Below are 6068 nucleotides of genomic sequence, written 5' to 3' on the forward strand. Positions count from 1 at the left end.
CGATCGTTCCATGTTTTCGTTCGTAACGTTGCGTTGCAGGTTACATCCACATTTTTTAAGAGACATGAGACGTCCTTTCCTCAGTTGCGTCACGTATGTTTATGATGACGGACTGATCCAGCTGGATCAGCTGTCAGTCGGCTTTAACAGCTGGAGAGACTTTTTATAAGTTTGTGTCTGTACACATGATCACTGTACTTAATAACTTATTAGTAACTAATAATACTAATAACTAATAAATACACACAGTAATCATCACTGTAGAGGTGTGTTCTGTTACCTCTTTAATAAACGGTGTCCTGTTTCTACCTGCGGAATGTGTTCGTCTTATTTATGAATTATTTGCATCTGTACATTTTGAAATTGTGATTGTGACGTCATTATTAAATAACCCAGAATATGATTGTGGTTTCTCTTGAACACTGGAATTTATTTATTAGGCTCCATGTCTCAGGTTAAACTTAAATGATATAACTCATCAAACCAGACACTCAGGAATGATCAGCCTCACGTGACTGAATGACATGATGATACATTATGTAAAAAGCTCTCTCTGACTTTAATTGTTTCCATAATAAAAGTTATTGAGGGAAATATGAGATCATGAAAAGACAAATCTTTCTAATAAATGAAGAAAGTTGTTTGTGGTTGTTGTTCAGTCTAGAATGAACATGTAGTTAAACCAGCCTGTGAATCAGAAAAACGAATCAAATATAAACTAGAGTTTAATCTGATCTGTCTTCACTGTCCTCGCTCGGAGATCGAGGAGCGAGGACACGACAATTAAGAGACTTGGGATGTACCCATAGTGTCGCGTTTAGCCTCCTAGCAGCCTTGATACAAGCTAAAAACAATGCTGCTTTTGTATTACTGACAGCCAACAATATGGTGAATAATTCTTATTGGTAAATTAGCTTTACACCTTCTGTAAAAGCAGTTACAGGTTTGATACTCATTAGCTCGATAACATTAGCTGTAGCCTGTCAGCCTTATATCCAAAATGTTACAGCAAATCTGCCAAGTCTTTCCACTAGGACATAGGGTAAAAATGACATCATTATTCTATAACATTTTAAACTCATACCAACTTACCATGTCTTCTGTGATGATCATCAAAATATCTTTTGATTTTGTACTGTAGCTCAAACAGAACATTTGAAAATGGGCTTTGGGAAAATGTGATATTTTACTATCTTACATTTTATTAAACAATTAATCAATTAATCAATAATTGTGAAAATGATCTGCAGATGAATTTCTCATGAAATAATTTAGCTACAACCTAACAACAAATGTGATGCTAGAATGAAAAAGGCTTTAATGGCTATCTATTTAGAAGCTTACCTTAAATGCAACTGGTGAATAACAGGTACATTTTTTATCAAATACATTTTGCCAATTGTCTCCAATATGAAGTAATGTTATTAAGAATAAGAACAACAAAGCTTTGAGATCTCACACTGTGTTGTAATTTCAGATCTATAGAATAGCTGCAGGTCCAGTGCTCCACGAGCTCTACTTGTACTTAGTTGTAGTGACCAGCAGGGGGTGCTCGATGTCACTTTCTTCAATGTTCAGTATTCTCCCATGCCTGCTGTTTCTTTGTGAACATGACTAGTGACTACTGTCAAACAGGCCTGTGTGGTGCAGATTTACACGCAAATTCTGTCCATTTTAGTTTCCATCATTCCTGCAAGACAACATCTCACATACATGATCTAACGTATCTGAGAAACCTCATCTGACCTTAAGTACCACTTTCTTCTTACTTGTTTGCTACAATCCATTCACTTATACCACTAAGGCCACTTCATACCTGTACATATTGTTCGCAATAAGCTTCAAGCTTGGCTGCATTCTTATCTTAAAATGAACACGCACTCATATTTCTGGTCCAGGGTCTTGGCTCTGTGTAAACGGTGGAGGCTCGGGGCTGTTTGATGTTGTTATGGCTGGCTGGCTGCCGCCTCAGTACAACTACATCTGCAGGCCCCTCTCATGGCCAAAGGTATTGTGTTGGCTGCTCTTTTGATTATATTATCAACAGAGAGAGGGGGGGGGGGGGAAATTAAGACTCCCACTAGACATGAGTAAACAAATAAAAGTTTGTCTGGTTCATCCAAAGAATGTCAGTCATCCAGACTTCTCTGAGGATATTGATGTCCAGTGTTGGGATTATTAGGCTGAATATTGTTGGAGCTTGGTAAAACAATTTGCCTGTTCTCGGGCCGCAAGATTGAAGAGCATGAAGAATATTAAAGAGGAAAGGACACTTTGACAGTAGACAGCATACATATTGTGCTATTAAATGGGGAAAGTCCCTGCAAGTGAATGTAAATGCTAAATGGACTGTACTTGTATGTCTCTTTTCTAGTCTTCCGACCGCTCAAAGCTCTTTAACTCTACATGTCATCATGCACTGATGGCAGGAGCTACCATGCAAGGTGTCACCTGTTCATGAGGACGAACTAGCATTCATAACCATTCACACACCACATGCACAGCCTGCGGGAGCATGTGGTACATATAAGACAATAATGCACACAGTCATAGTTTTGTACATTTTCTGATGGTGGTGTTGGTCCACCATTTTGCTCCAGGCTGAAATATCCCCACACCTATTGGATGGATTGCCGTTGAATTTTGTACAGACATTCAAGCTCCACAGAGGATGAATCCTTCTGACTTTGGTTAACCGGTCTCATTCCACATAGGGCCATCGTCAAGTCAACTACACCATCAGCTTTAGTGTGTACACCCTCCCATACAGTAGGTGGCGGTATGCAGTTGTGGTTGGTTTGTGATCCAATAAAGCCACAGCTGAAGAAGAAGACTAATCAACGCATCAATTGGATACATCCTGAGCTCAATAGGCTTCAGCTAACGACAACAACGACTCCTTTGAATACGGAAAAGCGGATAACTAAGCAATCACTTGAGACATTTCTTTATTACCATTATGAACTCACTACAGAAGCCCCCGTTGTTCCAGGCTGGGTTATAGACAGTGGCGGCTGGTGGAACATGTTCTAGGTAGGGCCATCCTATCAATTTCAGCAAACATCCCAGTATGATTTAATGCAAAAAAAATGTAAGTATCAAACACGCATTATTACTTGGCAGTTAAATATTTAACATGTATTCCAACACGAAAACAATCAGTAAATAACACTTATATATTATAATATAACATGTTCATTTATTGAGATGCCCCGATGGACCTTGTTATAGGAGGTAAAGATCAGGAGAAGTAAACATGAAGTGTAATTATGAATACTGATGTTAAATTAAGCTATGATGAGTTTTCACTGTTAATTTAACATCTCTATTACATGTTGATGCCTCCATGACCAAGTTAAGCAGATGAGACTGAGGACAACTATGTAGAAGAAAAGATGTTCACTTTGCCCAATATGTAGCTTGACAGAGTTCTCATGTGTGTCCTGGTGTTCTCATGTTTCCTTACCTCCTCATCCCTCACTCCCTACCCTGGTGTTCTCATGTTTCCTTACCTCCTCATCCCTCACTCCCTACCCTGGTGTTCTCATGTTTCCTTACCTCCTCATCACTCACTCCCTACCCTGGTGTTCTCATGTTTCCTTACCTCCTCATCCCTCACTCCCTACCCTGGTGTTCTCATGTTTCCTTACCTCCTCATCCCTCACTCCCTACCCTGGTGTTCTCATGTTTCCTTACCTCCTCATCCCTCACTCCCTACCCTGGTGTTCTTATGTTTCCTTACCTCCTCATCCCTCACTCCCTACCCTGGTGTTCTCATGTCTCCTTACCTCCTCATCCCTCACTCCCTACCCTGGTGTTCTCATGTTTCCTTACCTCCTCATCCCTCACTCCCTACCCTGGTGTTCTCATGTTTCCTTACCTCCTCATCCCTCACTCCCTACCCTGGTGTTCTCATGTTTCCTTATCTCCTCATCCCTCACTCCCTACCCTGGTGTTCTCATGTTTCCTTACCTCCTCATCCCTCACTCCCTAACTGTCCGTGCTGGATCCGTCCCCGTTGTTTTAAAAAGCTAAATAAATGATTAGCATGACGTCATCCAGCTAGCCAAACCTGTCTGGTGTAGAGCTAGTACAGAAGCTCCGCATGTACTGCTTCCCTTTCCCGCGAGTCTGCTGTCTGATTGTGAGGTCAGGCTGATCTGATATCAGCTCTTTGGCTGCAGAATCTCCTCAAAGTTCTCCTCTCAAACGGGTCTTGGAGGAGGAGTGCTCGCCTGTAGAGACTTCTCCTCACGAGAACGCGCAGTGAGGGGGGCCTGATCGTTCTGGCCCCAAGCTGAATCTATTTGAGGGCACTGATTGGCTAAATTGTATGTCACTCATTTATATCTTGAATCAGCAATTGGCTAAACTGCTTCATAGACCCGCCTCACACACCGCCTCGCTGCTCCACCTGCATGCTCCACCTGCATGCTCCACGGCATGTTCCACCTGCATGTTCCACCTGCATGTTCCACCTGCATGCTCCACCTGCATGCTTCACCTGCATGCTCCACGGCATGCTTCACCTGCATGTTCCACCGGCTCCACAGACAAGCCAAATAAACCCTTTTTCTCACATACTCTGCTCTCCCGGTGTCTGCGTTTGGGTCCAGAATAAACCGACCATAACTACTATAATAATTAAAGGATTTCCCAAATCCCTTCTTGAATATCAAATTGTTAGCATTGATGTTTACTGAGAGTAAAGTACAGTACAACGTAGAGAGCTTTGTGTAGAGGAGAGATATTTTGAAATATAGTATTTATAATCATACAGTTGTAAAATAATTAACTAACTGTGTAAAATGTTGGGATTTACTCTAACCTCCTACATTAGGACAGTGTTGTTACGCTCTCATTCACTCACTCATCTCTCTGACTCTCGCTCTCTGGCTCCTACTCTCTCAGCTGACAGTGGGCGATTTCGCCACGGCCTCCCTCAGCCAATCATATGTTTCCCATCAAACTTGAAAGACCTGTTCTCTTCTGTGGAGTCAGCTGTCATTTCCGTACAAACCGATGTGACCCTCCTCCCCATTCATCATCACATCCGGTGCTCAAGGTTTCTTCCACTGAGGGCAGTCCCACTCAAACATGCCATCATCTATCTTCAGCCTGCCCCGACTGTCTTCAACACCTCCACCAGTGTCGACTCTCCAAAATTTTAACTTTACTTTGCACAATTTAATAAATGTATTTGTTCACTGTAAATTAAGTTTCTCCTGATTTAACAACCTGTGTCTCGCTGTATAAGTCTGTCAATTATCTCCCGGTGGCTTCAGTTCTATTTATTATGGTTTTGTGATGTATGTTATTTCAAACTAATTTGCAATCATAAGAAGTGTGGTCTTTGTTGGTGAAATGTTTCTTATATAAAAAGAACAATTACTTATTGTAAAAAACTCCAAATATATAGTAGAGTAAAATGTTTTGGGTGTGTTTCCTAGAAACTACAGGTCTGACGAGGAAAGTGGGAACAGGTGTGTAGGTGGGAGGGGATGTCATGTGACCAGGACTGGCAGGTCTGGGGAGTGAGCAGGGGCTGGAGAGAAGGACAGAGAGCCAGGACGGGCAAAACCACCAACCCACTAGGAAGTCTCTGACCTCCCTCCAACTTCTCAGACAGTTTAAGTCGGGGGTGCCGCCACGTCATTTTATGTGGCCCGCGAATCCGCCAGCATTTCTTTCTTTTTTTAATAAAAATTAAAGTTAGATTTGATAATAGAAATATCCCCATCGTCGAAATTATGAGATAGAAAGTCATAATGATGAGATACTTAAACACACAGTCACAGAAGCAGCTCTTTGGCTGGTTGCTGTACACTTGACATGAAATGTATTGTGAGTACATTGAAGACTACTTTAAACGTGGCTTTAAAACACATGAAATACTTCACGTGGGATTGTGCAAACGCACCCTTGAAAGGATTTTATGCTTTGAACAAAGTTATTGTCATAACTTGTTTGATATTTGTCTTTGATATTTTCTTTAATAGTTTGATCTTTGATAGAGTAATGTGGGTTTATTAACCCTAAATTAAAAGGATTGAAGTTATAATAACAGA

This window comes from Melanostigma gelatinosum, assembly GCF_949748355.1.
Source record: "Melanostigma gelatinosum genome assembly, chromosome: 19".
In the NCBI taxonomy this organism is placed as follows: Eukaryota; Metazoa; Chordata; class Actinopteri; order Perciformes; family Zoarcidae; genus Melanostigma; species Melanostigma gelatinosum.